The sequence below is a fragment of the Pygoscelis adeliae genome, unplaced genomic scaffold (assembly GCF_000699105.1).
Source record: "Pygoscelis adeliae isolate BGI_AS28 unplaced genomic scaffold, ASM69910v1 Scaffold92, whole genome shotgun sequence".
In the NCBI taxonomy this organism is placed as follows: Eukaryota; Metazoa; Chordata; class Aves; order Sphenisciformes; family Spheniscidae; genus Pygoscelis; species Pygoscelis adeliae.
In genome coordinates this window covers 2,356,670-2,366,382 of record NW_008824306.1, presented here as the reverse complement: position 1 = coordinate 2,366,382, position 9,713 = coordinate 2,356,670, and the positions used below count along the sequence as shown (strand labels likewise).

Genomic DNA, 9,713 nt, shown 5'->3' with positions numbered 1-9,713 from the left:
CTACTTCCCATGGGCAGGCAGGTGTTCAGCCATCTCCAGGAAAGCAGGGCTCCATCACGCGTAACGGTGACTTGGGAAGAAGAAACACCGTAACTTCGAACGTCCCCCCCTTCCTTCTTCTTCCTACAGCCTTATATGCTGAGCATGATGTCATATGGTGTGGAGTACCCCTGTGGTCAGTTGGGGTCAGCTGTGCCCCCTCCCAGCTTCTTGTGCACCCCCAGCCTACGGGCTGGTGGGGTGGGGTGAGAAGCAGAAAAGGCCTTGACTCTATGTCAGCACTGCTCAGCAGTAACGAAAACATCCCTGTGTTACCAATACTGTTTTCATCACAAATCCAACACACAGCCCCATACTAGCTACTATGAAGAAAATTAACTCTATCCCAGCCAAAACCAGCACACATCTATGTCTTCAGTCATGTGCCTACAAGTGTCCATGCTTGCAACAGTGGCCAAGGAAAAGGCTGAATTCTCTTAGTTCTGAATTATTTGCCAAGCTGTACATCAGATAGAGAGCGAAATGTTGATAACCACCTCCCTCCGCCATCCTCTCCTCTGCAGCCAAAATATTAACTGTTGTGGAGCGCCACGGTCTCAGCAGTTTTCAGACAGTTCCACTGCCTTTATGTCTCACGGAGAGCCTGAAGCTCCCAGGCCAGCATACAGTGAACATCCAGCAGCGCTCCACCTACACTGCTGCCTGCTTCCTAAAGATGGAGAAGTTTAGGAGTAACAGGAGCGATTCCGGATGATTTACTAATGAACAGAGGTATGACAGGAATGTTGCCTACATTTTATGAAAAGGAATTTCTATCTAAGAAATTAAGGAAAGGAGAGTCCTTTCTTCCCAAATTACATTTTGCAGGACAGAAAATGCAAATGAGCAAAGCAGGTCTTTTGGTTAACAAACTGATTTAAAATTTCTCATTCCTGATTCGTTTGCAGTCTCCCTTTCTGTGCAAATCTTAATGTTACTGCACCTTGAGGTTCAATTTTGTTCAGTTTCAAAGAGAAAATGAGTTTCTATCTTGCAACACTTTATGAGGATGCCAAAGACAATACTTGTATGTATTTCATCAGTCTTAATCTTATCTTCTCCAGAATTTCTAGTAATGTCTGCGAAAACTTTGTAGAATTGCCCCCTTCATCTGCTGAAGAAACGCAAGACCAAGAGTAGAAGCAATCGTTCCAGATCCCTCAAAGACATCTTGATTATCAAATATCCTATTAGATATACTGGGTCAAATTTAGTCCCGCTGTAAACTAATGCAAGGGTGTTTAGAGAAGTCTGGCTTACATCTACTGAGTATCTATCCGGCTCTGTTTGCTTAGATAAGTGATCTCACACAAAATATTATTCATTTAAGGGATTTCTTTAAGAAATCAGCCAATTGTCTTTCACATGGGGTTCATAGGTTTAACTCCAAATCTACTGAACTTAAAACACCTTCTCCTGTTTCTGTGGGCTATACAAGAGGATCCTTATGGACACTGTGACTGTCGTTTGTCACAGTTTTCATCTGCTTGTTTCTTGCAGGTTTTTAACTTGGACAAACCTAAATTTCCACGAGGAACTCATCTACCACCTTGCTGAGGCAAGAGTCAAAACAACAAAACAATTTGATTAAAATGGCATAGTTTAGGATCTAGAGAAACATGGGTTTAAATTTTGATCTGCCACAGGCTCCCAGTATGACACTGGATAAGTCACTCAGGGTTTATTGCACCGAATTCTTGCTATCTCACTGGAAGTCCCTATGATAGGAGCACAGCCTAAATCAGGAAGCTGTGTTGCCTTGAGGGCCAGTGAAGGCAACTGGGAGCCTGAATAAATTACCCTTCTGTGTTGCTCATATTTCTCCATGGACTATGCAGAAAGTTTAGTCTGCTAGCTTAGGCACTTCTGCTAGGTGCCTCAAGGGACCTATGAAAAGTCCAGGCTTTGACCTTTACGTGGGGTTGTTCCAAATGTGAAAAGAGATACTTAGCATTTGGTCCACACAGTAGCACTGTGAAGATAAGTATTAAATATAGTGAAGTAATGAGATCCATTCTTCTATTCCAGATAGAGAAGTGGATGGCTACTGGTAGACTTGAGAAGAAAATCTGAAGGTTGGTTTGAATGCTGACACAGAAGTTGGCCTGCGTCTTTTAAACTCGCACAGGATCGCCTCATGTTTCAGAATATTTATGAGCCTCTAGAATAATGGCATAACAGTATTTTGTAGCCAAGATGATTGAAGGTCAGAAGAGAGAATATTACCTCTTCCTACAAGCCTGAGACTGAAGCCTGAGATTAAATCAAAAAGTCTAGATTTGGGATGATTTTTGGAATTCAGTGTGAGCATTTGCAAAATGTTCATGTTTACATTTCTCCTTGCCTCTTGTCGTTATCTTCCATCATGAAATGCAGGTTTTAGAGCGCAACTACAACCTTGCTGCACTCTCTGTGCCGTTATGAGCCTTTGATCACTTTAATCACTGTACTTAAGAGTAGCTTGATCTATTTTTTCAACTAATTTGACATTCTACAAGGTAAGAAAGTAATTAGTGATGTCTGCTCTACTGAAATAATGTGGTATTTCACTTGTTCCTCCATGAGCTTTACAGTTTGGCTGCAGCCATTGTTAGATAGGAAAAAATGCTTCCTTCTTCTTAAAGAATGAGGAGCAAAAGACAACTTTGGGTGACCTGATTATGCAGCTTGCTCACGTTTTGGCTTAGCTCTGTCTCGAATGCGATGCAAGCAATGAGTTTTAGCTTTCCTTTGCCCTGGTAGGTCTGGTTGCTGGAGTAGCCAGTGCTGGTTACCTACCCGTGTCTCTCTCTCGTGTATGTTTGCTGACTCTGTGCTCTTCATTTGGCAATAGGATCAGGTACACAGCTAAAAACTAGGTTTTCTTGTTTGGGTCATGGTTTTGTGCCCCTAGGATGTTTCAAGCAGGGGGTTCTGCTGCTTTTACTGCCTGATCTTATCTGAGTCACTTAGGAGGTACCAGCTATCTGAGTATTATCTAATTGCTCAACTTGTGTGTGTTTGTGCATGCTTTCATAAAAGATAGGAATTGCATCGGAGGGGTAATGCTTTCACCTTCCCAAGGAGACTCTCTAGCTGTGTGACCTGACAGTGTTACACTGCTTGTTGCAGAATGACACTGGTCTGCTGCCTCTTGAGCAGTGAGTCTGACCTTTGCTTAGCCAACCACCTGCTTTCTCTGGTCTCTCTCTCTGACCTACAGACACAAAGGAAAAGGAGTGGCTGGCAAAACTTCAAAAACCTAGAAACATTTAAGCCTGCATTTGCTGAGGTGCCTGGGATCCCGGCCTCCCCTAGGAGGTGGTGGTTAAATCAGAGCTATCCAGTGCGTTCACCAGGAGGAGATGCTTTTGCAGGCAGCTGGGCAGCCTATTTCCTCTGCAAGCCAGGCACGACGCACTGCCAGAGGAGGGCTGGATGGCCTGCCCTCCGCAGCGATGGAGGCTGCTTCAGAAGCTCCTTTCCAGGTTTTGATGATCAGCACACTTTCCAGTGCCAGTGCACTGAAGCCTGGTGCAGGACTGCAGTGTTGGTGAAGCATTTATGATCCCTCCCGCAAGTGCCCTCTCACCCTTATCTTTTGCAAAGGTCCAGGTAGTCCATCCCTGCCCCTCAGCCCGCAGTTGCACTACTGTGAAATGAGATGCCATTAGGTCAGTGCTGTACCACAGAGCAGTCCCCTGCGTTGCTTCGTGCTTCTAAGTGTAATGGTGGGAAGGATTTGAATGTCTTGCAGTTTCCCTTTCCCTGGGTTGCTCAGCAGGGTGTGAGCTGCCGTGTGTCACTGTCCCTTAGAAACTGGCGAGTGGCCAGGTTTCACTGGGTAGATTTGGCTGGGCTCAGAGCAGCAAAGCAGGAGGCGGGGGATCCTTAGCTCATCAGGATAGCCTGGCCACTGTTCCTCTGCTCTCCCCGGTTTCCTTCCCTCCAAGGAGGTGGGCTGGTACAGCTGAGAAAGCAAAGAGGCGAGAGGATTCAGGTCCATCTCAAGACACCTCAGGTCTGTCTGAGGGTAGGGCAAATGTATGCCACTTCCCTAAACATCAAAACTTTAGATTCTTTTTGGAAGTGGAATAGCTGCTCCTGCTCATATAAATCCTGCATCCCTCCTAGCAGGTGAAAAGAGTCTCATGTGTAGCACACACAGCTTTTAGGAGGATCACAGGGCTTTTTTAAAGCACTGCATCTATATTACAGTAGCATGCAGAGCTCCCAATGAGTTTCCCAGGTCTCGCTGTGCAGACGCCAGCCTGCAGCCAAACCCAGCCCCAGAGCGGTCAGTGAAGGCGCCAAGTCTTCCAGCTGCTCTCACCAGCCAGGGAGTGACACCTCCGATGCTCCTGCAATCAGCTGATGCCAGTAGGGATTGAGTGGGTGCCCAGAGCTGCTCACACCACTACGACCTGCACTCCCTCACTACTTAGCTTGTATAGTAAGGAACAAAACGAGGGTTACCTGTTGTTGCTGCACGGGGTATATCAAAGTCCTGGACTCTAGCAGTCATGGGATGATCTGCTGATTATACCACAAATTTTGTTGTAAATGAATGGCTCAACAAGCCCCTGATCCCCAAGTAATAGGATTTCTTCCACCAGCATATCTTAAGCAAAACTATTAGCCTGTCCATTAGAAGGACTGGAGACAGACACAGGCTGCGTGTGGCTGGACAGTTGTTAGAACAGCAGTGTGGGATTCTTCTAATTCAAGAGCTGCTAAGATACTTGATCCTGTACTACAGAAACCACATACTTCAAAGGCAACAGGATCTAGGCCATAAGTAAGTGAAGATGGGGAAAAATCAATCCACCTTATCAAATAAATGCGTGGCTGGAAGCATGTGTCTAAGACAGTGACGTATTTTTTTAATGCATAAAAATTAACAGTCTGGCAAGAGTCTGCATTTCTTTGTTATAATGAAATCCTGGGGAGCCTCTGTGCTTTACATTATCAGAGAGTCCAGGCCCTGAGCTGGTGCCTGCGGTGCCCTCAGGAGCCCTCGCTGCAGCCGTGTGCTGGGCTCTTTGTTACGGCCTCCTCGCAGCCCTCTGCTCTGCCTCCCTTTACTCTTACGAATAGAGAGCCAGGCTTCAGCGAGGGCCACATCCACAGCACCCCCATGCCCAATCCCCAAATATCTTAAATGTTACACAAAGAGTACAGTGGGTTTTTTTACAGAGAGAAGACTTTGCCTTTGCTGGCTTCTTGCTGCAATAAATTGGCAGATGATGCTCTAATGAGAACAATAACGCACCCACTCTACCGCCTTCGATCACTTATGTGCTCTTTTGCAGCTTGTGAAAGGCTCTAAAAGCTTTCACCAGACAGGTTGTCTGATTTTTAGGGAGTGTCACTGGTGCTGTTTACCCTAGACAGGCAGAAGCCTGTTTTTACAGTGTGCGGTTGCTGGGACAATTAATGTCAGGCTAAGTGACCAATATCTAGTTTGACCCAAGAAGTGCCTGATTCCAGCCATTTGCCAGCAATTTCAGCAGTGGAGGCTGCCACAAACCAGCATATCCAAACCGAGTGCTTCAATAAACTGCTTAATGGGTGGCATGCTGGGGTGCAATCAATTGGCATCAAATGTGCTGTGCCATTTCGCACCAGCTGATGGTCAGCAATAGCGATTGTGTTTATATTGGTACCAGCTGTATTCTCGTGACAAAGTGATCTGTGTTCTCGAGCCTTTTCCTCTATTCAGAGATATGCATGCAAGAGACAGAGTTGCGTTTCAATTCACACAATTGTTTCCACTTGTTCAGTTCTCTAGCTACAATCTCATGACCACCTTTACTCTTTGTTAAAAAAGTTATTTGGCAGCTCAGATGAACTCCCGTGGGGGGTTATCACCAGGTTGTGATTAAAATTACCCACCAAACAGCTGTTTCTTTGGAAGAAATGTATCGTTTCATTAATCTGTAAACCCACAGCAATTAAAATTGGGTTTTGAAACAACAAAAAAAAGCTGTGTGCATCCCATCTCACCGTTTGCCTTGCCATTTCCCATGTGTGCTGCTTGTCTCAGTCACCTCTTCCTGCAGCATCTCAGTCTGAGTGACTGCATTGACAGGTGATCTTTTATGACTTTCAGCGTACCTTTGCCTACTTTAGGACCCAAATCTGGTCTCTACTTCTTTATGCATCTTTATCTGAAAGGGAAACGGCTCTATTTTAATTGCATATGAACGGGATGATAATAAAATGTTAATTGCTTTTTCTGCCCATGCACTGATCTATATCTAGCAGAATTTGCCCTTGATAATCCCGTAACAGTGGCATAACTGCAAACAAATAAACACAGACATGCTGCTCACATTAGAAGAATCCAGGTATCTCTCCCGTTGTTCCCAGGCTGCTCGATGCTTTTTCATTTCAGCAGCTGCATGCAGCATCACTGATGTGGAACTGCTCAGCACATACGTTAATATCACATATCCACTATACTGGTCATCCCTACATGGAAGGTAATGTGGGATTTCTTTTGGAAGAAGGTGGTATCTTTATTTTGCAGGACTGAAATCTTCATTCTCATTGATTAAACCACCTAGAAATGGCCCACTCATCTACCTCAGAGGAATCCTAGGTTCACAATACCCTGTTAAAATGTAGAGCTCCTCAAACATGTATCTGTCATCCATAGCTTTCTATGTCCCGTAACATACCTACTGCTGTGATAACTGAGCACCTGTCAAGATACTATATTGCTAGCCATGGAAATGGAAGTCCTCTCAAATTTATCAACAGAGAAGCTTACATTGCTGCCTGGCAAGTTTCTCAGCTTTTGTGACTCAACCTTGACCTCTAAGGATCTACTTCTCGGGGCGAGAAAGCAGCAAATTCTCCTTGCAGATTTAATCACTGTTTCCTCTGCTGCAGGCTCTGACTGACAAGATGGTAGAGATATCTTTAGCTCAGACGAAATCATCTGAAAGCAGCCACTGCTACAAGACACAGACCACACACTTGTGCCGTAAGTTGCTTTGGCATCCTGGGTTCCCAAACAACACCCGCAGTGAAGTGGAAAACTGCCCACCACCTGAGGCCACCGGCTGGTCATCAAAGTCAGCAGGCCACCTTTCTGACACTAAGACTCTGGGCCATATTTGAACTGCTGGCCCAAGTGCAAGACACTCTTTATACCCTCGCTGTCCTTTGAGCTTCAGAAGGATGCTTACAGCCTTGCAAGAAAGTCATGTTACAGAGGCATCAAGTGATATTAGACTGCAACTAGAAACCACCAGAGTTGAGTGCTGAAAGATTCCCATCTCTTAACACTAAATCGTTCCATTATAACTTCCTGTAAAAGTAAGTGTGATTTGTCTCGTGCATTGATGTCTTTCTCAAGTAATGCTTTTCACAGAAGTTCAGGTTTAAGGCATCTCCCGTTCTTTTTCCAGGCATTCCCCATCTCCCAGAATGTGTCCCAGAGCTGGAGCCAATTCCGTTGCTGAGATGCTGCATTTCTCACCTTCTGATTGCAATTAGCCATTGCCAGCTGGGGCCTGGTGAGCTGCTGAAGAGCTAACAAGAAGCGGAGACCAGCATGAGGCCTCGGCAGCGCGTATGCTGGGAATGAACAAGAAATGCGGCGCTGTGTTCCTGAGGCGGCTCCACCACAAAACAAGGTTCCCATGTCCCCGCGTGTGTGTCAAAGTCTGCTTTTGGAGGCTCAGCTTGCTCCTCACGCTCTTACACATTGCCATCACGTTTGCCAGAAAGGAAATGTGGGGAAATAAAGGTTACTGTAGGTAAAAACAAACCCAACCGTGGTCTTGTTAAGAAATCCTCCCAGTCACCCCTATCCTCAGGCAGCATCAATCATCACAACGGAGAAGTTACCTCTGATTATGGTGGTTGCCACACTGGGGACACACCAGGTGAGCTCTGGAGGTGGGCAGAGCCAGCCTGTCCCCTGCCGGCTGCTGGGGTCCTGCTAAGCCTGCTGTGGGCTCAGAGGCATCCACATAGGCTCTGAAGCGTGGTTGCCAGTAGTCTTTACCTCGTTCTTCACCTATTTGTAAAGAAGCCTATAGTGATGCTGACTTATCTGCTAGGGCCAGGTAGGTTCTCATCTCAGATCTCCAAGGGAAACTCCCCAGAGGCTGTGAAGATAAGTCAGCCTCCCTCCACGTGCCCCAGGAAACCATCTCGGAATTCTCTCAGGTGTTCGTTAACTGCCACAGTTCAGAAGATGATGCAAGGCAGGCATGCACCAGGCCATTCCTGAAAATATCAGTGCATGCCTGTTTCAGAGGAAATTTTGTGAACAGTAATTATGACCCATAGTCTGTACTCACATAGCAATGGGAGGCAGTAGTTGCATCTACTTAGAAATTCATAACAACTCCCAAGCCAAGGCGTTAAGAATGCACACGCTATTAAGGTCTTTCCCAGGACATATGTCTCCTCCTTCTTATTCAATAAAAAAAAAGCAGTGAGAAGGTTTGTCCTTAAAACTAGAGAATAGAGCAAGGGTGAACCTCAGACTGAAAAGAACCCCCACCGCCCCAGGGACCTCGGTGGCCCGCCAATAGACCCCTCGCATCGCGCCAGCGCTGCGGCCCAAAAGATGCCAGGCCCTCTCCTCGCCTCTCCCTCGGGGCTCCATGCAGAGGAGATGGCACCTCTCTATGCTCCAGGGGCAGGGACAGGGGATGGGGAAGAGGGGCCCATGCAACACTTGGCAATCGGCAATTCTTTTATGGAGTGCAGGGAGACCTTGTGCAGGCCAGCTGGGTCTCCCTTTCCCGCTGGCTGGATGTCTGGATGCTTTGCCCCCTCGCAGCTGCTGTCAAGTGCAGGGGGCTGTGCCACTTGCAAGGAGCTGGGTTGGTGGGGGGTCACCAAGGACTTCTGACCCCCCCATTGTTGCCACCATCTCATCCAGGGGACCCCAGGCACAGGATGAGGAGGGGGCTGGAGCCCAGGACACATGAGAGGAATTGGAGGGCAGTCCCTGTGCCCAAGGGGCAGCAGAATGGCACAGGGGAGCGATCCCCAGTAAAGGGGCCCTCAGCCTCCCCAACCCTCCTCCTCCTCCCACTGAAAGAACCAGGGGATCTTTCAGGCCACAGGCCCCGCAACTTCCAGAATAGCCATCTTTGGCCACATGCATCACCATCACAGTGGCTTCCTGATGTCATGAGCCATCTCACTGCCATTTGTAGAGATGCCCTATAAATACAGTGACCCTGGCAGCTGGCCCACAATTCACTGAGCTTTGAGGCCCTCTCATGCCAAGAATGCTTGGAAGCAAGAGGTCCCAGATCAGCAAGGTGGGTGGCTGCCCACCTTTGAGTGGCAGAGAAGAGAGATGGTTGCAGGAGCTGCAGAGGAAGAGGAGGCAGTGTCAGAGGGGGGGCACCATCAGCCGCATGGGAGCGGAGGCCATCGTTCATGTGGCTGATGGTGTGGAGCCCATGGAGGTGGATCCACCCGAAGATCAAGAAGAACCAATGGAAGTGGATCCACCTCCAGAATGACGCCCCTGGCACCACTCCACTGTGCCAGGGCTCACCTCCATGACGCCACGGCAAGCGTTGCAGGAGCACCCAGCCAGCACCCCACCATCGGCCCAGCCTCCACGCCCTGGGAGTCCTAGCCTCCGCGCCTGGCCGTCCTGCAGGCTCACCCATTACATCTCCCAGCAATCAGCAATTATTTTGTTGATTGTC

At 47.5% G+C, this 9,713-nt stretch overlaps 1 long non-coding RNA gene across 1 annotated transcript in view; it reads left to right on the top strand.

Moving 5' to 3' along the window:
* LOC103912603 overlaps positions 1 to 7,763 on the top strand; it is a 10,000-nt gene extending 2,237 nt beyond the window's left edge. The window contains exons 2-3 of the long non-coding RNA XR_663382.1: positions 2,068 to 2,114; positions 7,437 to 7,763. This is a non-coding gene — a long non-coding RNA (uncharacterized LOC103912603). The remainder of the gene's footprint in view (positions 1 to 2,067; positions 2,115 to 7,436) is intronic.
* The last annotated feature ends 1,950 nt before the right edge of the window (positions 7,764 to 9,713 follow it).